Source organism: Canis aureus, chromosome 20, assembly GCF_053574225.1.
Source record: "Canis aureus isolate CA01 chromosome 20, VMU_Caureus_v.1.0, whole genome shotgun sequence".
In the NCBI taxonomy this organism is placed as follows: Eukaryota; Metazoa; Chordata; class Mammalia; order Carnivora; family Canidae; genus Canis; species Canis aureus.
In genome coordinates, this window is record NC_135630.1 from 27556435 (window position 1) to 27577780 (window position 21346).

The 21346-nt window shown below is 42.8% G+C and overlaps 1 long non-coding RNA gene across 8 annotated transcripts in view; it reads left to right on the forward strand.

Moving 5' to 3' along the window:
• The window catches only part of LOC144291609 (uncharacterized), a 151199-nt gene that overhangs the window by 77011 nt on the left and 52842 nt on the right, over positions 1-21346 (forward strand). For 7 of the 8 annotated variants that reach the window (XR_013358952.1, XR_013358955.1, XR_013358950.1 and 4 more), the window contains one exon: positions 16195-16404. This is a non-coding gene — a long non-coding RNA (uncharacterized LOC144291609). Of the gene's footprint in view, positions 1-16191; positions 16405-21346 lie in introns of all 8 variants that reach the window. The other variant, XR_013358953.1, reaches the window with a different exon arrangement.

Here is a 21346-nt window from a genome sequence, read left to right on the forward strand (position 1 = left end):
AAAACCACATTCATTAAAAATAACAGCATCCATTTACTGAGCACTTACAACGTGGCAAGTACGTCTTATTCATTCCCTGAATATTGATTCATGAACTAATATAACAAATGCTGATGTAGACTTTGGCGGGGGCGATAATACTGCCATGTTTCCTATCCTTAAAGTCCAGTGAAGGACAGCAGGGATTAAGTACATCATTAAACAAAGCTGTCACATCATAACCGTAATGCAGGTAGTTGAATATTATCTCCGAATAAAGGGTTTCTGTTCAATGAAGGTTATAGTGGTGAAGGGTAATAAGAATAGGCAAAGCCAATAGGAGTTCCTCCACATTGCAGGGAAAAGAAGTGAACATTCCAATAGGAAAGTGGATATAGGAAATGAGTAGGGAATTGATAGAACTGGAAGCCCAAATGACAACTAATTGATGAGCCATGTCACAATGCAAGTTAAAATTAAAACAAGCAACTGCTTTCCATCCAAGAGAAAAGCCAATAATTAGACAAAGGATAACATCATGTATTGATAAGGACGTGGGTAGACGGGAACTCTGGAGTGTACACTGTGTGGCCATCCTGAGAACTTCATGAAATCTAGTGTACATACTCCATGACTAGCAACCCAAGTCCAGCTAAGTGTTTCAGAGAAATCCTTAATGAGTCCTGCTAGAGGACATGCACAAGGAGGAGATCTGTCTCTTGGCTTATGACAGAATGAAGTGGGGGCAAATTGGTGTCTATTATTTGACCTTGGATATAAAATAAAGTGGAAGCAAACAGTGGAATAACACTAAATAACACTGAGCAGCAATAACCTAGATACATATAGAGCAAAATGATACAAATAAAAAGCCATGGTCAAGTGAAAATATAGGAAGAAACAGAATGAAAATTTAAAGCCTAATATAACTCATGTAATTTACAGTATAAATATATATACAAAGCAGCACTATATATTTTACAAAGAGACATGCATTTTAAAGGACATGTATTAAATACATTGAATGTATCTGGGGAATGGAAGTGGGAATAAGAAATGCAAAGGAGCTATCTATATATCTCTATATCTCTATCTTTCTATCATCTATACTTAAGTGCATATTGACTAGACATACCTATAAATAAATGCTAATATAGACATAGACAGGGTGTGTATTGTGGAATATTAGCTCCCCAACTCTGCCCTGATGTACATCCACCACCAAAAGAGAATCTTTGAAATCTTACAAAATTAGCACCAATAATTAGTTAACTACAATTATCTGAAGTCTGTAAACGAATGTTCCATTATAATGGACTCCTTCAAGGAAGCATATTTCTGTGGTAATATATCTGTTCTCCAGCCAAAAATGTAAGGTGTGCCATTGTATGCTGTGTACTGAGACAAGCGCTTTTCCTTTTCTTATCTTCATAGCATACTTCTTGATTGATGCTGAAATCCTCTGGAACCAGATAAACCAGTTTACAAAGTGGGGAAGGAGTGAGGTGAGGGCAAGAGATGTAAAAGGCAAATGATTTTACAGGGTACTATCATAGGAGAATCTGCCATACTTTTTAAATTAAAAAAATAGAAGAAGCAAAAATTCTAAAAACCATGAAATAGAGGCAGAACAAATCTTTGAGTGTCAGCAAGGTGAGTTCCCTCCCAACTGGACCATCAGGAAAGGCTGTGCATAGAAGTAGCTCCATTTTAGGTTAGTCTTGAGGGAAAGGTAATGTTTAGATTTGCAGTTACGGGAGGCTTAAGTCGGAATAACACACTAGACTTGACCTCTTAGCGTGTAGGGACCCTGCAGCCTTCTTCACTGCCATGTTCCTAGCACTCTCCACAGAGTAGGCACTCAAAATCTTTGTTGGAGAAATGAGTGAGTGAGTGAATGAAGTGAATCACTGGCTTCAGGGAGGTGGAAAAAGTGAGCAAGATATTCCCAGGTGACCTGAAGGAACCCCAGGGACACATTCCATCTGCTCTAAGATGTTTTGAGACCAGCATAGACGGATTTCCTAATAGACATGAGATTCCCCTAGTCCCACATATCACCCCTTCTTGGAATCCTGCCTTTTTGTACGAGGAAGTGCAAAGGGAAGCAACCATTTTTTGGGCTGCTGGAACACATGGAGGTGGGGATGGCCCTGACTCATGCTAGAAACATGGAGCAGAGGTCTCAGGCTAAGTTCCTTTTCCCTGACAGAACTGGAGTGAGGATGCAGCCCGGGTTGCCTTCATTTGGAAGTTCATGCGATGAGTTCCCAATGGAAGGAGTGCTTCCAGGGCCATCAGACCAGGGCCATATGGTGAGGACCATATGCTGCCGCTTGTCATTTGTCCTGCCCAGAAAACTCCTGATCCACCCCAAGTCTTCCCAAGGCTGTTGGCTTCCCTGGAGCATCCTCTGGGGTATGTGTGCAGACAGCAGGCACAGAGGAAGGGGTTTCCTGAAGCTCATATGGAGGACATTATTTATTTCATCTCTTGGCTGCTACTGACAGTTTCTTTGAGCAAGGTTTGAGAGCCAGCCCCACTTTCTCCCCATGTGCGTTGCAGGCCACATCTGCGCTCACCTCTCTGCTCTGCCTGGTGGTCCTCTCTCAGCAAGACTTCAGTGTTTCCTCATGTGCTCCTGTCTCCATGTCCCTGTTTTACCCTTCTTTTCTTGTTGCCTCTTTTTTTCCCACCTAAGTTCAGTTTGTATTTCCTTGCAGTGAACTTGAGAAGCCTTCCTGGCACAAACAAAGCAACAATCACATAGGTAATGACCTCCCAAGACTCCACTTCCCACTACGTGGGTTGCTGTGAAAATTAGGAGACCTATCACAATTAGGAGAGCTATCACTGTAGCTGCTGGTGTATTTTCTGCTGTTCAGAAAGCTGTGGCTCACTGTTGTTCAACATAGTACTAGAAGTCCTAGCCTCAGCAGTCAGACAACAAAATGAAACAAAAGCCATTCAAATTGGCAAAGAAGAAGTCAAACTCTCATTCTTTGCAAATGACATGATATGTATATGGAGAACCCAAAAGACTCCATTCTGAAATTGCCAGAACTCATACAGGACTTTAGGAATGTGGCAGGATACAAAATCAATGCACAGAAATTTGTGGCATTTCTATACACTAACAATGAGACTGAAGAAAGAGAAATTAAGGAATCGATCTCATTTACAATTGCACCCAAAACTGTAAGATACCTAGGAGTAAACCTAACCAAAGAGGTAAAGGATCTGTACTCTAAAAACTACAGAACCCTTCTGAAAGTAATTGAGGAAGATACAAAGAGATGGAAAAATATTCCATGCTCATGGATTGGAAGAGTAAATATTATGAAAATGTCCATGCTAACCAGGGCAATTTACACATTCAATGCAGTCCCATCAAAACATCAGGTTTTCTTTACAGAGCTGGAAGAAATAATCTTAAGATTTGTATGGAACCAGAAAAGACCTCAAATGGCCAGAGGAATGTTGAAAAAGAAAACCAATTCTGGGAGCATCACAATGCTGGATTTCAAGTTGCATTACAAAGCTGTGATCATCAAGACAGTATGGTACTGGCACAAAAACAGACACATAGATCAATGGAACAGGATAGAGAACCCAGAAATGGGCCCTCAACTCTATGGTCCACTAAATTTCTACAAAGCAGAAAAGAATATCCACTGGAAAAGGGACAGTATCTTCAATAAATGGTGCTTGAAAAATTGAACAGCCACATGCAGAAGAATGAAACTGGACCATTCTCTTACGCCATATACAAAGATTCTCTCAAAATGATTGAAAGATCTAAATTTGAGACAAGAATCCATCAACATCCTAGAGGAGAACACAGGCAACACCCTTTGAACTTGGCCACAGCAACTTCTTGCAAGATACATCTATGAAGGCAAGGGAAACTAGGGCAAAAATGAACTATTGGGACTTCATCAGGATAAAAAGCTTCTGCACAGCAAGAGACAGTCAACACCCAGTGCTCATCCCATCAAGTGTTCTCCTCAGTGCCCATCACCCAGTCACCCCATCCCCCATCCACCTCCCCTTCTGCAACCCTATGTATGTTTCCCGGAGTCAGGACTCTCTCATGGTTTGTCTCCCTTTCTAATCTTAAAATTCCCCTTCTAATTTTCCCACTCAGTTTTCCTCCTTTCCCTTATGATCCCTTTCACTATTTCTTATATTACACATATTAATGAGACCCTATGATGATTGTCTTTCTCCCGTTGACTTATTTAACTTAGCATAATACCCTCCATTTGAAAGATCTAAATGTGAGACAAGAATCCATCAAAATTCTAGAGGGGAACACAGGCAACACCCTTTTTGAACTTGACCACAGCAACTTCTTGCAAGATATATCTATGAAGGGAAGGGAAACAAGCAAAAATGAACTATTGAGACTTAAGATAAAAAGCTTCTGCACAGCAAACTGAATTTAAATAAAAACAAGAAAAAGAAAGTGGTGGCTATCACAGTTTATAATTCAAGGCACTGCACAAGCCAGGGAAGGGACACCTGGGGACAGGCCTTGTGCATGGAGCCCCTGCCCATCCTACCCCACAGGGTGTTACAACTGGCTGCTTACCTCCAGCACCTGTGGAAGGAGCTCTGCTGTCCATTCATCCTTCTTTTCAACTGTGAGTTATTCAAGGTGCTTAGATGAGGGTGATGCTTATACAATCTGTGGAGTTATTATTATCTGTGAATTAGAGATGAACATGGAAAGGAAAACACACATGTCCTCTTAGGGGTTCATGCACGCTCACATGTACACATACTCACACACTCACTCACACTCAGAGCACACACTTTCTTTCTCATGAAATTAGCCCTGTCACTTCCAGTCCAAGGGAACACCCACCGGGTATGTAAGAATCATGCCCACTCCTGAGCATTATCTCTCCAGCCACACCAAGATTTGAGATATGCTGGAAGAAAGGCCACAGAATTATATAAAATAACTTGTGAGCTACATCTTTCACTTTTAAAACAATATTTTAAAACACGAAAGAGAATGGTGGCAAGAACAAGGTTATAGAATGCAGCAGAGAGCTGGGGTTGGAAGTAGAGCTGGGTTCTGCTAGATCTCCCTGGAGAAGCGCCTCCCTCTGACAATCTCTTTGGTATTTACTGCAAGCCTGTGAGTCACATCAAACTCTTATTTCTAATAAGTGTGAAGTATGCAAGCCCCTGAAAATCAGGTATAACTTAATTTGCTAGGCACATATGCCAGCTTGACAAAGAGGAGTATGCAGAGGTTTTTCTTTCAGTGGATTATTGCTCTGGTGTGAGCCTACCTGTGCATGTGCTAAATTTTGCATGACATTTGTAATCAGTGATAGATGGGTCTGTTTCCTCAGCCCAAGGGAACACAGCCCCAAGGGAGATCCAGCATCTCTGCATGAATCTTGGTTTCCTGAGTCACTGCAGAATCATAGAACTGCTGGGAGGCCCTGAGAGTTTCCTCCTGTACCTAGAGCATATCCCATGAGGCCTGTATCCTGAGAGTGTTGCCTGGACATACTGACCTCACTCCAGGCTTGCTCCTCTGGGCCTGGTTGCAATGGCCCTGACTACTGCTGCCTCAGTGGTGTTCCTTCCTAAAAGCTGTCTAGGGGCTGGATGTCCCCCAGATGCCCACTCAGCAGCCCCAGCGACCTCTGGCCTGGAAATCTGCTACTGCTCTGTTCCCCCTGTGTACTGCATCCTCATCACCTTCCAGGGGAGTTCAGACATAATGTGTGCAGAGCCATCTATCATCTGACCCTCTCCTTGTGCCATGAGCTCAGGGGGATATGATTTATTTGTTTACTGTCTCTCTGCACACAGGACCCTGTGCTCCAGGGCTGGAGTCTGACTGTTCTGCAGCTTTGCAGTCAAGTGTCTAGACTCCTGAGCCAAGTTTCAGCCCTAATAGCATCCATGGGGCCAGTTACTGGGTCCCTTTGAGACCCAGTTCCTTCTTCCATAGAACAGCCAGAATGCCTGACTCCCAAAGCCTTTGTCAGAATTCAGGATTGAGGAAAGGGTACCGGGCAAGCTGTGAGGGGAGCTGACTTGTATATATATATATATATATATATATATATATGTTCAATTTGTCGACAGATAGTATAATACCCAGTGCTCATCCTGCCAAGTGCCCCCTTAGTGCCCATCACTCATTACTCCAACCCCCCCGCCCACCTCCCTTTCCAGTACCTCTAGTTTCTTTCCCAGAATTAGGTGTCTCTCAAGTTTTGTCACCCTCACTGATATTTTCACTCATTTTCTCTCTTTATTTCCTTTCATGAATTTTTATATTCCCCAAATGAATGAGACCATATAATGTTTGTCCTTCTCTGATTATTTCACTCAGCATAATACCCACCAGTTCCATCCATGTCGAAGCAAATGGTGGGTATTTGTCATTTCTTTTTTTTTACTTTAAATATTTTATTTTATTGGAGTTCAATTTGCCAACATATAGCATAACACCCAGTGCTCATCCCATCAAGTGCCTCCATATGTGCCCGTCATCCAGTTACCCCCATCTCCCACCCACCTCCCTTTCTACCGCCCCTTGTTTGTTTCCCAGAGTTAGGAGTCTCTCATGTTCTGTCTCCCTCTCTGATATTTCCCACTCATTTTCTCTCCTTTCCCCTTTATTTCCAGTCACTATTTTTTTATATTCCCCAAATGAATGAGACCATATAATGTTTGTCCTTCTCTGACTGACTTATTTCACTCAGCATGATACCCTCCAGTTCCATCCACATCGAAGCAAATGGTGGGTATTTGTCGTTTCTCATGGGTGAGTAATATTCCATTGTATACATAGACCACATCTTCTTTATCCATTCATCTTTTGATGGACACCGAGGCTCCTTCCACGGTTTGGATATTGTGGACATTGCTGCTAGAAACATTGGGGTGCAGGTGTCCCGGCGTTTCACTGCATCTGTATCTTTGGGGTAAATCCCCAGAAGTGCAATTGCTGGGTCATAGGGCAGGTCTATTTTTAACTCTTTGAGGAACCTCCACACAGTTTCCCAGAGTGGCTGCACCATTTCACATTCCCACCAACAGTGCAAGAGGGTTCCCTTTTCTCCGCATCCTCTCCAACATTTGTGTATTCCTGCCTTGTTAATTTTCCCCATTCTCACTGGTGTGAGGTGGGATCTCATTGTGGTTTTGACTTGTATTTCCCTGATGGCCAGTGACGCAGAGCACTTTCTCATGTGCTTGTTGGCCATGGTCTATGTTTTCCTCTCTGAAATTTCTGTTCATGTTTTTTTTTTTAAATATTTATTTATTTATTCGTGATGAGAGAGAGAGAGAGAGAGAGAGAGAAAGAGAGAGGCAGAGACACAGGCAGAGGGAGATGCAGCCTCCATGCCGGGAACCCAACGCGGGACTCCATCTCAGGACTCCAGGATCACGCGCTGGGCCAAAGCCAGGCCCTAAACCACTGAGCCACCCAGGGATCCCCTCTGTTCATGTCTTTTGCCCATTTCATGATTGGATTGTTTGTTTCTTTGCTGTTGAGTTTAATAAGTTCTTTATGGATCTTGGATACTAGTCCTTTTTCTGATAGGACATTTGCAAATATCTTCTCCCATTCTCTAGGTTGTCTTTTAGTTTTGTTGACTGTTTCTTTTGCTGTGCACAAGCTTTTTATCTTGCTTAAGTCCCAATAATTCATTTATGTTTTTGTTTCACTTGCCTTCATGGATGTATCTTGCAAGAAGTTGCTGTGGCCAAGTTCAAAAAGGGTGTTGCCTGTGTTCTCCTCTAGGATGTTGATGGATCCTGGCTCACATTGAGATCTTTCATCCATTTTGAGTTTATCTTTGTATATGATGTGAGAGAATGGTCTAGTTTCATTCTTCTGCATGTGGATGTCCAATTTTCCCAGCCACCATTTATTGAAGAGACTGTCTTTTTTCCAGTGGATAGTTTTTCCTGCTTTGTTGAATATTAGTTGACCATAGAGTTGAGGGATCACTTCTGTATTCTCTTTTCTGTTCCATTGATCTCTGTGTCTGTTTTTGTGCCAGTACCACACTGTCTTGATGACCACAGCTTTGTAGTACAACCTGAAATCTGGCATTGTGAAGCCCCCAGCTATGGCTTTCTTTTTCAATATTCCCCTGGCTATTCGGGGTCTTTTTGGATTCCACACAAATCTTAAGATGATTTGTTTCAAGTCTCTGAAGAAAGTCCATGGTATTTTGATAGGGATTGCATTAAATGTGTAAATTTCCCTGGGTAACATTGACATTTTCACATTATTAATTCTTCCAATCCGTGAGCATGGACAATTTTCCATCTCTTGGTGTCTTCCTCAATTTCTTTCAGAAGTGTTCTGTAGTTTTTAGGGTATAGATCCTTTACCTCTTTGATTAGGTTTATTCCTAGGTATCTTATGCTTTTGGGAGCGATTGTAAATGGGATTGACTCTTTTATTTATTTATTTTTATTTATTTATGATAGGCACACAGTGAGAGAGAGAGAGAGAGGCAGAGACACAGGCAGAGGGAGAAGCAGGCTCCATGCACCGGGAGCCCGACGTGGGATTCAATCCCGGGTCTCCAGGACCGCGCCCTGGGCCAAAGGCAGGCGCCAAACCGCTGCGCCACCCAGGGATCCCCGGGATTGACTCTTTAATTTCTCTTTTTTCAGTCTCATTGTTAGTGGATAGAAATGCCACTGACTTCTGGGCATTGATTTTGTATCCTGCCACACTGCCGAATTGCTGTATGGGTTCTAGTAATCGTGGGGTGCAGTGTTTTGTTTTTTTTTATGTACAGTATCATGTCATCTGTGAAGAGGGAAAGTTTGACTTCTTCTTTGTCAATTTGAATGCCTTTAATGTCTTTTTGTTGTCTGATTGCTGAGGCTAGGACTTCCAGTACTATGTTGAAAAGCAGTGTTAAGAGTGGGAATCTCTGTCTCATTCCTGATCTTAGGGTAAGGCTCCAAGTGTTTCCCCATTAAGAATGATATTTGGTGTGGCCTTTTCATAGATGGCTTTTAAGATGCTGAGGAATGTTGCCTCTATCCCTACCCTCTGAAGAGTTTTGATCAGGAATGGATGCTGTATTTTGTCAAATCTTTCTCTGCATCTATTGAGAGGATCATATGGTTCTTGTTTTTTCTCTTGTTGATATGATTTATCATATTGGTTGCTTTACGAGTGTTGAATCAGCCTTGCATCCCAGGGATAAATCCCACTTGGTCATGATGAATAATCTTTTTAATGTACTGTTGGATCCTATTGGCTAGTATCTTGTACAGAAATTTTACATTCTTGTTCACTGGGGATATTGGTCTATAATTATCCTTTTTGGCAAGGTCTTTGGTTTTGGAATTAAGGTGATGCTGGCCTCATAGAATGAGTTTGGAAGTATTCCATATCTTTCTATCTTTCCAAACAGTTTTAGTAGAATAGGTATGGTTTCTTCTTTAAACGTTTGATAGAATTCCCCTGGGAAGTCATCTGGCCGTGGACTCTTGTGTCTTGGGAGGTTTTTGATGACTGCTTCAATTTCCTCCCTGGTTATTGGCCTGTTCAGATTTTCTATTTCTTCCTGTTCCAGTGTTGGTAGATTGTGGTTTTCCAGAAATGCGTCCATTTCTTCTAGATTGCCTAATTTATTGGCAAATAGGTGCTCATAATAAGTTTTAAAATCGTTTGTATTTCCTTGGTACTGGTGGTGTTCTCTCCTTTTTCATTCATGATTTTATTAATTTGAGTCTTTTATCTCTTCTTTTTAATAAGGCTGGCTAATGGTTTATCTATCTTATTAATTCTTTCAAGAAACCAACTCCTGGTTTTGTTGATCTGTTCCATAGTTCTTCTGGTCTCTATTTCATTGAGTTCTGCTTGAATCTTTACTAACTCTCTTCTTCTGCTGGGTGTAGGATCTGTCTGCTGTTTTTTTTCTCCAGTTCCTTTAGATGAAAGGTTAGTTTTTGTATTTGAGTTCTTTCCAGTTTTTGGATGGATGCTTGTATTGCGATGTGTTTCCCCTTCACGACTGCTTTTGCTGTATCCCAAAGATTTGGAATGGTTTTATCTTCATTCTTATTAATTTCCATGAATCTTTTTAATTCTTCTCTAATTTCCTGGTTGACCCTTTCATCTTTTAGCAGGATGCTCTTTAACCTCCATGTGTTTGAAATCCTTCTAAATTTCTTCTTGTGATTTAGTTCTAGTTTCAAAGCATTAGGGTCTGAAAATATGCAGGGGACAATCCCAGTCTTTTTTTATCAGTTAAGTCCTGATTTGTGACCCAGTATGTGATCTATTCTGGAGAAAGTTCCATGTGCATTTGAGAAGAATGTGTTTTCAGTTGCCTTTGGATGTAAAGTTCTGTAAATATCTGTGAAATCCATCTGGTCCAGTTTATCATTTAAAGCTCCTGTTTCTTTGGACATAGCTTAGAAGATATCAATAGCAGAAAGCGCTGTGTTCAAGTCTCCCAGTATAAGTGTATTATTATCTAAGTATGTCTTAACTTTGGTTATTAATTGATTGATATACGTGGCAGCTCCCATATTTGGGGCATTAATATTCATGAAGGTTAGGTCCTCTTGTTGGATAGATCCTTTAAGTATGATATAGGGTCCCTCTTCATCTCTTACTACAGTCTTTGGGATAAACTTATTTATGTGATATGAGGAATGCTACCCCTGCTTTCTTTTGAGGACCATTTGAATGGTAATTGGTTCTCCAACCTTTTATTTTCACCCTGGAGGTGTCCTTACATCTGAAATGAGTCTCTTGTAGGCAGCCAATAGATGGGTCTTGCTTTTTTATCCAGTCTGAAACCCTGTGCCTTTTGATGGGATCATTAAGCCCATTCATGTTTAGAATTACTATTAAAGATATGAATTTAGTGTCATCATAACACTTATTCAGTCCCTGTTTTTGTTGATTGTTTCTTTGGACTTCCTCTTTCTTTCACAGAGTCCCCCTTTATATTTCTTGGAGAACTGGTTTGGTGGTCACATATTCTTTCAGTTTCTGCCTATCTTGGAAGCTCTTTATCTCTCCTTCTATTCTGAATGAGAGCCTTGCTGGATAAAGTATTCTTGGCTGCATGTTCTTCTCATTGAGGACCCTGAATATTTCCTGCCAGCCCTTTCTGGCCTGCCAGGTCTCTGTGGAGAGGTCTGCTGTCAATGTAATATTTCTCCCCATAAAGTTTAGGGAACTCTTGTCTCTTGCTGCTTTAAGGATCTTCTCTTAATCTTTGGAATTCACAAGTTTCACTATGAAATGTCAAGGTGTTGAACGGTTTTTATTGATTTTAGGGGGGATCTCTCTATGTCCTGGATCTGAATGACTGTTTCCCTCCCCAAATTAGGGAAGTTCTCAGCTATGATTTGTTCAAATACACTTTCTGGTCCTCTGTCCCTTTTGGCACCCTCTGCAACCCCAATTAAACATAGATTTTTTCATTCTGAGTCTGTCATTTATTTTCCTTAACTTTTCCTCATGATTCTTAAATTGTTTTTCTCTTTTTTCCTCAGCTTCCTTCCTTGCCATCAACTTGTTTCTATGTCACTCATTGTTTCTTCTACCTCATTAGCCCTCATTGTTAGGAAGTCCAGTTTGAATTGCGTCTCATTTAATTGATTTTTAATTTCGGCCTGATTAGATCTAAATTCTGGAGTCATGAAGTCTCTTGAATCCCTTATGCTTTTTTTCCAGAGCCACCAGTAGCTTTATTTTTTTAAATAATAAATTCATTTTTTATTGGTGTTCAGTTTGCCAACATACAGAATAACACCCAGTGCTCATCCCGTCAAGTGCCCCCCTCAGTGCCCGTCACCCATTCACCCCCACCTCCCACCCTCCTCCCCTTCCACCACCCCTAGTTCGTTTCCCAGAGTTAGGAGTCTTCATGTTCTGTCTCCCTTTCTGATATTTCCTACCCATTTCTTCTCCTTTCCCCTTCTATTCCCTTTCACTATTATTTATATTCCCCAAATGAATGAGACCATATAATGTTTCTCCTTCTCTGATTGACTTATTTCACTCAGCATAATATCCTCCAGTTCTATCTATTGAAGAAAATGGTGGGTATTTGTCATTTCTAATGGCTGAGTAATAATCCATTGTATACATAAACCACTTCTTTATCCATTCATCTTTCGATGGACACCGAGGCTCCTTCCAGTAGCTTTATAATTTTGCTTCTGAATTGGCTTTCTGACATTGAATTGTAATCCAAATTCTGTAACTCTGTGGGAGAGAGGACTGTTTCTGATTCTTTTTTTTTTTTTTATGGTGAGTTCTTCCTTCTAGTCATGTTGCTCAGTTCAGAGTGGCAAAAAAGAAGTTGTACTTATAGAAGCTCGAACTCTTCTCACTGTAGGAATCTGGCTGTTCCCTCTTTAAATTTCAGGCCAAATTCATAAGTTTTCAGGATTATTTGAAAGTTATCTAGGTAAGTTGGTGGGGACAAGTGACTTGGGGATCCTACTCCTCCACCGTCTTTCCCCGCCTCCTCCAGGAGCTGACTTACTAATTTCATTTCCATTCTCCCCAGTCACTCAGTCTCACATGTGCCTCGTTCCCAACCTCCCTTTACCCACACCTCCATCCAGTTCCCCATGGCAAGGGACAAGCTTTTAACCCCTTTGTACCCAAGGGTCTGTCCCAGAAACTCAGTGCTTTGCTTCCTATGCTGTTCCGGCACTCCCAGGGACACAGTTGTCGTTCTCAGCTGCATTGATGCCTTCCCTATGGTGAAAGCTGCGTACTGTAGGCTGGGGCTTGTACTTTTCTTTTGTGTAAAGCACCAACAGACAGACAGTACATAAGCAGAAAGCAGTCATATTCAATTTTCAAATTTAATGGGGCTGGGGATAAATTAGGACAACAATGCATGAAAAGGTACCTCCCACAGATGACCAAGGTATGCAACCTGCTGTTGGGCACCACAGGGCAGGGCTTGTTCACCTGCTGGGAAGACTATGGGAACATGTTCAGTAAATGGGTGAGGAAAGGACTGTGTTCTTGGACCTCTGCTCTCGCTCCCAGATCACTCATGCAATCGTTAAAATCCTGTCTAGCCAAACCACTGCTGCTCAGCTTCCAAGGTTCAGCTTCAAGGCCAGCTATACTGGGAAGTGAGGCCAATGAGGCTGACCCCACCTCAGTTCCTGTCACCTGGAAGGGCACAGGCCATGCTAGTAGTGACTGGAGGGCCAGCTCCCTAGGGTAGGGGCAAGACCCTTGTTGCCCCCTTGTGCCAAGAAATTAACCTTCTTTGCAGCAAGATGCTGGACTATGGTCATCCCACAGATGGCTAGGCTGCGGGGATGCAAGGCCTGGGGTCTCAGAGAACCTTGCGTCCACCAGGTTTTCCCCTTCCCTGAGCACACACACCTGAGGCCCTGGGCTTCGCTGCCCCCTTACCAAGAAAGTGGTGCCACCGAGTGGTTGTGATCAGGCTTTGCAGCTGGATGGGCTGCTTCCAGCCACTAGTGTCTGATGTCACCTGTGTTCTCACTACTTCTCTGGGGAGCTCAGTGGCCATCCGTGACACTGTCCTTTCCCCTGCTGGTGCTAGAAGAATTAAATAGAGTAGTGCTTGGAAGATAGCAGGTGCCAACACATGGGAGCCCTCATGCTTCATGGACAGCAGGAGTCAGATGGTGTTCCTAGCTCTGCAAACACTCCCCTTCCCCACCCCTCAAACTTCACTCCATTTAGCCAAACAGGTGGTCTGATAGGGCTTCAGCTGATGCTGTTTCTGGGGCACCCCTGGGTGTCAGGTGCTTGAAATACTGTCTCATACTGTAATTCTGGGTCACTTTCTTCATCTGGAGGGCTGTGCCCTATACCACTACTCATGGCATGGGGGTCTCTAAGTGCTGTGCAGCTGTCATTTCCTGAACTCCCTGAAACTTGGCATCCTCCTTCTAAGGATCTTATGGTTTAGTTTGAAAAGAAACAAAACAGAATGCCCTAAGTGTGCAAGAAGGGGTTGGCTAAGAAGTGAGGAAGTGGGCCTGGAACAGCACTTGGAAACAACAGTGCTGTTGTTTTCCAAGAAGAGATGGAAGAATCCAACCTGTGTCTGAGCCCTTCAGTGACTTCCCCTTGCCTATGGGACACCCAGCCTTCTTGTGGCCCTCCAGTTCCAGCTCTTTACTTCCAGGGCACATAGAGCCTGTCTACCTGAATGGCTTGCAGGTCCTATACAGCCATTGTGCCACATTCTTTGGTCATGCTATTTTCTCTGCTTGGAATGTCTTCCGCTCTAGCAAAATCCTACTGACCCATAAAACCCCCACCTAGGCATCTCTTTCTCCAGAAAGTCATCTGATCTCCCAGGCTCCTCCTCAACCCATTTAGCATCTCCATGAAAAGGCAACTCCAACTTCATGGTCCAAATCTGAACTCCTGACCCTATCCCCCTTCCTTCTTGTGCCTCTGTAATCTTCCCCATCTCAGCTCACAACAACTCTGATCTTCCAGTTAGTTACTCAGCCAAAATCTTTGCAGTTATCCTCAACTCTTCTTTCTCTCACATTCACATTTGGTCCATCAGTAAATCTATAAGCTTTACCTTTAAAACATGACCAGAATGTGGCCACTTTTGTCCATCTTCTCAGGACACAAGTCACCACCATTTGTCAGCTGGATTTAACACTAGCTTCTTGACTGGTCTAGTTGCTCCTGACTGTGCCCCAAAGCACAAGACAGCCTACAGCAATCTCACTCAACCCCAAGCTAAAAGTGGCACCTCATTGCTCTTCTCTGACACCCAAGGCAGGGAGTCTCACCGCATCAGTGCTCAGTAATCCTCCTTTACTGTCCTTAAGAAAGCCCAACTACCTCCACTGACATTTTCCAAAAGCTGTATTTATGGTCTATGGGGTAGAAAAGAGAAATAGCATGAAGATGTGCATGTCATGCTGACAGGAAAGGTCAGGGGCTGGCTGAATGTGATGTGACCTTGCAGATTGATGTGGGGTCCCAGTATTGGCACCAGAAGTGCCTCGAGGGGCTGATGTGGTTATGGTATTTTTGAAATGGTAAGTAAACCTCAAGGAAGCCTTGGTCAAACAGGTTATGTGACATGGTGCTCCTGAAACATCCTTGGCATGTTGAAACCATGCACTCACCTTGGTTTGCATGTAAAGTGGGAAACTGCTCTTGTCTGCAGGGATGTTGTGAGGTCTGGGATATGGCAGATCTTTCTAGGGCTAGAGTTTTCTTTCACAAAGACTTCAACAGCAGTCCTGTTCCAGGAGCAAAGGGCAACAAAGTCCCTGATCTTTGAGACAACCAAAACATGCCCCTGCAGATTTCCAGTCCCCTTCCCTAGGGGCATTGCTATCCTGCTGAGGCAGAGGCACACTTCAGAAAAACCCTAGAGCAAGTAAGAAGCCAGTGGTGAGGCCCTGTCCTGCACAGCCACTGCTGGTGTCCCTCTACCCTTTTCCATCTCCTCTCTGCCAGTCCCTGATTTGCTGAGAGCACTCACTGTAGGCAGGCTTGCATTTGCTGTTCCCTCAACAGGACACCTACTCAGCTTGCTTCCTCAGGTGTCTGTGCAGGTGTTGCTTTATCAACTGAAGACTTCCTCATCCTCATATATAAAGTGTTTAAGTGTGTAATACCCATCCCTCTCTGGCAGTCCTTAGCCTTCCCTGCTTTTGTCTTTCCCATGGTATACTTCACCTTTGTACTTCATACTTTGTACAGGTCATGCCACTTATTATTCTTATTTATTTGCTTATTCTTTGTCTCCTCTTATTAAAACATAAGCTCCATGAAGGTAGAGTGTTCATCTGTTGATAGGATAGTACCAGGTGCTATGCAGATGCTCAGTAAATGGTTCAATAAATTAAGTCCACAGACAAATGGCACGAATGAAACTTTTTGTCTCTGGTCACCTTCCTGTTGAACTGGGTGATGAAGGCAAGGGGGTACCTTCATCACCTCTCCGCACCTGGTGCAGAGCTGGCAACCTTGGTTGGTTGGTAATCAACTAGCTGAACTGAATCTGAAAGACTGAAAGACAGGATGCACAGGGAGCTGGCTGTGCATCCTGCCCTGTGAGGAGGCTGAGATCTGTCTTCTGAGCTCTGGTTCCTTATGAAATAGCTGTCAGGTCTGCCTCGGGCAGATTAATAATTGCTGTTTGTTTCAGGAGTGTGTGTGATCCATTGCATCTCTTTTCTTCTTTTCCCCAGCAGATTTCAAGTGGTTTCACCTTAGCCTCCAGTCTTTGGGGAGGGCCACACACTGCTGTATGTTCATCATCTCTATCTCATGGTCCTTGATGGGTTCACAGTCTGTCACTCTTACATGGAGTGTTTTCAGCATGGCAGCAACAGAAGCAGGAGTCCTTCCATGGAAGCTGACAGTGGACTTCAGAGGCCAGAGAAAATCTACATCATCACAAGGTGACAAGCCTCCTCTACATGCATTCCTTCTGGTGATCAGGGAGCCTTTCAATAATGCATTAAACTGGGCCAGAATATGGCTAAAATGTATTCTGAAATGGAAACTGCCAAAGTGCAAATGAAGTATAAAGGAAGGCAACAGAAAACGGTGACTGGGTTGAATGTTAAGGAGAAAGCCCTTTTGTCCTGTCTCTCTCCGTGTCTGGGTAGCAGCATGCCACTTTCTCTCACATAGGGAGTCCATATTTTCCCTGTGGGGCTTCTAGATGAGAAATCCCAGCAACTCAGCCCCCAACAAAGTAGAGGGTGTCTATTCTTGGCTGATGTGAATGGAACATACCTCCAGAGGGCCAAGCGTACACAGTGCTCTCATTCTACTTGCAGCAGAGCTAAGCTGTACCATTTTAGAATCATATAATTACCTACATTCAGTGTCAGCTGCATTGGCCAACCCACCCTGCATGTTCTGGACCTAGTGTCTATTTCGGAATGAGGAATCAGGAATAGGCAAGCTGGTCTCCCCTTCCATTCTGTGCTTCTTTCCCATTTCAGCACCACATTTGCCAGCCAGTGCCTGGGTGGCTCTTCTCTCTAGGCAGGAGTTTTAGAGACGACTGAGGTCCCCATTCAAGGGGTGTCCTGGCCACTTGGCTCAGTGGCCTGTGGTGCTAGCTCAGAGACCAGAGACCAGAGGTTAAACAGAAGTGACTTGGAGTTAGCTCCTTCCCTTATGAGCAATGTTTCTGGCCTTCAGTTTCCTCTTCTCTAAAGTGATAATGAAAATATCTAGGTTCTGTGAGGGCGAATGAGAAATGTTTACATTGTTCTAGAAGATGATGCTACAAAGTGGAATTTAACCTCATGAGCTCTGACTCTCCAGTGATTCAGTGGGTTCAGCCTGGCTCCAGTTCCATCTGGGAGCAGGAGTGAGACCTTGTACATACAGACACATAAACACATATGCTCTCACATATATTCAGATTCATGGACACACAGTGACACACAATGGAGCATGCACTCACATTCACACACATACAAACTCTTGCACATACTCATATACACATGGCATGTCCTTCTATAGGGGTCTCCCCTGGTCTTCTGCCACCAGGCCCCCTTTGTCTTCAAGGCTCACAGATCCCTAGCTGGCCTTTTGTCTGCCCCCCTTCACCTCTTTCCATCTGTGCTCTAATTAAGCTTTGGGAAGTTTCTGAACAATTGGTGTCTCTCAGGGTTTCATGGTTCTGTACAAGGTGCTCCTCTGACATGGAAAACTCTTCATTTTATTTTATTTTTTTACCAGAATATCTCTTTCTCATCTCTTCTCCCGCCAGCTTTATTAAAATATAATTGACATAAAACACTCTGTTCTCATGTCCTAAAACTTAGCTCAAAAGCTGGGTTCTCCAGGAAGCACCCTCTGGGACAGCTAGCATAACAGGCCATCCTGTGTCCTGTCTGTTAAGTTCCTTCATCACCTGATTCTCTGATCATGAGCCCATGAATGCTTTCTGGTCTCTTCATCCCCTGAAGGCCTGCACACAGTGGGGCCTCTCTCCCAGGATTGTTAAACAGAAAGGGGACAGGGTCCTTGTGGCAGCTCCCAGACATGTCAGTAGGGGGAGCCCTAGGAGCTTGAAAAAAACTGCCTAGGGTCTCCTGCTTTGCAGACCTTCATTCCATCATGGCTTCACTGTGAAGAATTGTTTACTTTAGAATTCTGTATTGAATTTGGGAGGCTATATGTTTATGTGGAGGCATCTTTTCTCTGAAACTCCTAACAAGTACCTGATTGATATTTTAAAAATATACTAAGCTATATTCATAACTTAATCTTCTGATAATCAAGTAGAAGGAAGAAAAATGTTTGACATGCATTTACTTCTGTTTTCACTCCTGGGTACTCAAGGAAACAATTCTATTTGTCACAGTACAATGATCTGGGGCTCTGGGAGGCATAATGTATGATTTTATAGCTTTGGTGGATAAATAGCTATAATTTTCATTAGTCCTCCTTGACTAAGTTTCCTGCTGAAACAGAAGAGACAAGGCAGTGAGCAAGATGCTTACCTCTGGGGGAAAGATTATAATTGCCAGATGGAGAGCAGGATGGACAAGTGGACAATGGCAAAGTGGATCCAGGAAGTCTGTACAGGACTGAGCTCTGTTGGCTCAGGTGGTTCTCTGTGTGGCAATGGGTGAGGTTTGGGTATTTTTCTAATAGAGCAACTCCATTCTTAAGTACTCACCCATGAGAAATCACTGTAGATGTCCACTCAAAGACTTGTGTCAGACTATTTATAGCAGCTTTATGTATAATGGCTTAAAACTGGAAACAACCTAAATATTTGCCAACAGGTGAATGTGTAAACAAAATCACATTCTCTCAATACTTTGGAATTCTGTTCAGCAATAAAAAAGAATGCACTATTGATCCATGCAATAGTAAGGATAAATTTCAAAGAATTATACTGAGTGAAAGACACCAGACTCAAATGATAATAATTTTATCATTCCCCATATATGAAGTTCAAGAACAGGCAAAGATGATTTTTGATAGTAGAAAACAGAGCAGTGACCACCTTGCAGGGCCAGAGGTAGACTGGGGGAGATCATGAAGGGATTTTCAGGATATAAGTCATGCTCTATATCTTGATTCAGATCACAGCTACATGAATATGTACATTCGTCAAAATTGTACACTTAAAATCTAGGCATTTACTGTATATAAAGTGAAAAAATTATCGTGCCCCAAAATGCATGTTTAAATGAACTCAAGAAGCTGTCTCTTAGAAGGTGAGATTTATAGAGCAAACACCTGACTTCTGGGTATTGATTTTATATCCTGCCATACTGCCAAATTGCTGTATGAGTTCTAGCAATCTCGGGGTGGAGTCTTCTGGGTTTTCAGAAGATTGAAAGAGTCTTGTATCATGTCATCGGCAAAGAGGGAGAGTTTGACTACTTCTTTGCCAATTTGAATGCCTTTTATGTCTTTTTGTTGTCTGATTGCTGAGGCTAGAACTTTTTTTTAAATAATAAATTTATTTTTTATTAGTGTTCAATTTGCCAACATACAGAATAACACCCAGTGCTCATCCCGTCAAGTGCCCCTCTCAGTGCCCGTCACCCATTCACACCCACCCCCTGCCCTCCGGACCATCATCACCCCTAGTTCGTTTCCCAGAGTTAGGAGTCTTTATGTTCTGTCTCCCTTTCTGATATTTCCTACCCAATTCTTCTCCCTTCCCTTCTATTCCCTTTCACTATTATTTATATTCCCCAAATGAATGAGAACATATAATGTTTCTCCTTCTCCGATTGACTTACTTCACTCAGCATAATACCCTCTAGTTCCATCCACGTCGAAGGAAATGGTGGGTATTTGTCGTTTCCATAGATGAGTAATAATCCATTGTATACATAGACCACATCTTCTTTATCCATTCATTTTCGTTGCGCACCGAGGCTCCTTCCACACTTTGACTATTGTGGACATTGCTGCTAGAAACATCGGGGTGCAGGTTTCATTGCATTTCGGCGTATCATTGCATCTGTATCTTTGGGGTAAATACCCAACAGTGCAATTGCTGGGTCGTAGGGCAAGTCTATTTGTAACTCTTTGAGGAACCTCCACACAGTTTTCCAGAGTGGCTGCACCAGTTCACATTCCCACCAACAGTGCAAGAGGGTTCCCTTTTCTCCGCATCGTCTCCAACATTTGTTGTTTCCTGCCTTGTTAATTTTCCCCATTCTCACTGGTGTGAGGTGGGATCTCATTGTGGTTTTGATTTGTATTTCCCTGATGGCAAGGGATGCAGAGCATTTTCTCATGTGCGTGTTGGCCATGTCTATGTCTTCCTCTGTGAGATTTCTGTTCATGTCTTTTGCCCATTTCATGATTGGATTGTTTGTTTCTTTGGTGTTGAGTTTAAGAAGTTCTTTATAGATCTTGGAAACTAGCCCTTTATCTGATATGTCATTTGCAAATATCTTCTCCCATTCTGTAGGTTGTCTTTGAGTTTTGTTGACTGTATCCTTTGCTCTGCAAAAGCTTCTTATCTTGATGAAGTCCCACTAGTTCATTTTTGCTTTTGTTTCTTTTGTCTTCGTGGACGTATCTTGCAAGAAGTTACTGTGGCCGAGTTCAAAAAGGGTGTTGCCTGTGTTCTCCTCTAGGATTTTGATGGAATCTTGTCTCACATTTAGATCTTTCATCCATTTTGAGTTTATCTTTGTGTATGGTGCAAGGGAGTGGTCTAGTTTCATTCTTCTGCATGTGGATGTCCAATTTTCCCAGCACCATTTATTGAAGAGACTGTTTTTCTTCCAGTGGATAGTCTTTCCTCCTTTATCGAATATTAGTTGACCATTAAGTTCAGGGTCCATTTCTGGGTTCTCTATTCTGTTCCATTGATCTATGTGTCTGTTTTTGTGCCAGTACCACACTGTCTTGATGACCACAGCTTTGTAGTACAACCTGAAATCTGGCATTGTGATGCCCCCAGCTATGGTTTTCTTTTTTTTTTTTTTTTAAATTTATTTATGATAGTTACAGAGAGAGAGAGAGAGAGAGGGAGAGACAGAGGCAGAGACATAGGCAGAGGGAGAAGCAGGCTCCATGCACCGGGAGCCCGACGTGGGATTCGATCCCGGGTCTCCAGGATTGCGCCCTGGGCCAAAGGCAGGCGCCAAACCGCTGCGCCACCCAGGGATCCCCTATGGTTTTCTTTTTTAAAATTCCTCTGGCTATTCGGGGTCTTTTCTGATTCCACACAAATCTTAAAATAATTTGTTCTAACTCTCTAAAGAAAGTCCACGGTATTTTGATAGGGATTGCATGAAACGTGTAAAGTGCCCTGGGTAACATTGACATTTTCACAATATTAATTTTGCCAACCCATGAGCATGGAATATTTTTCCATCTCTTTGTGTCTTCCTCAAT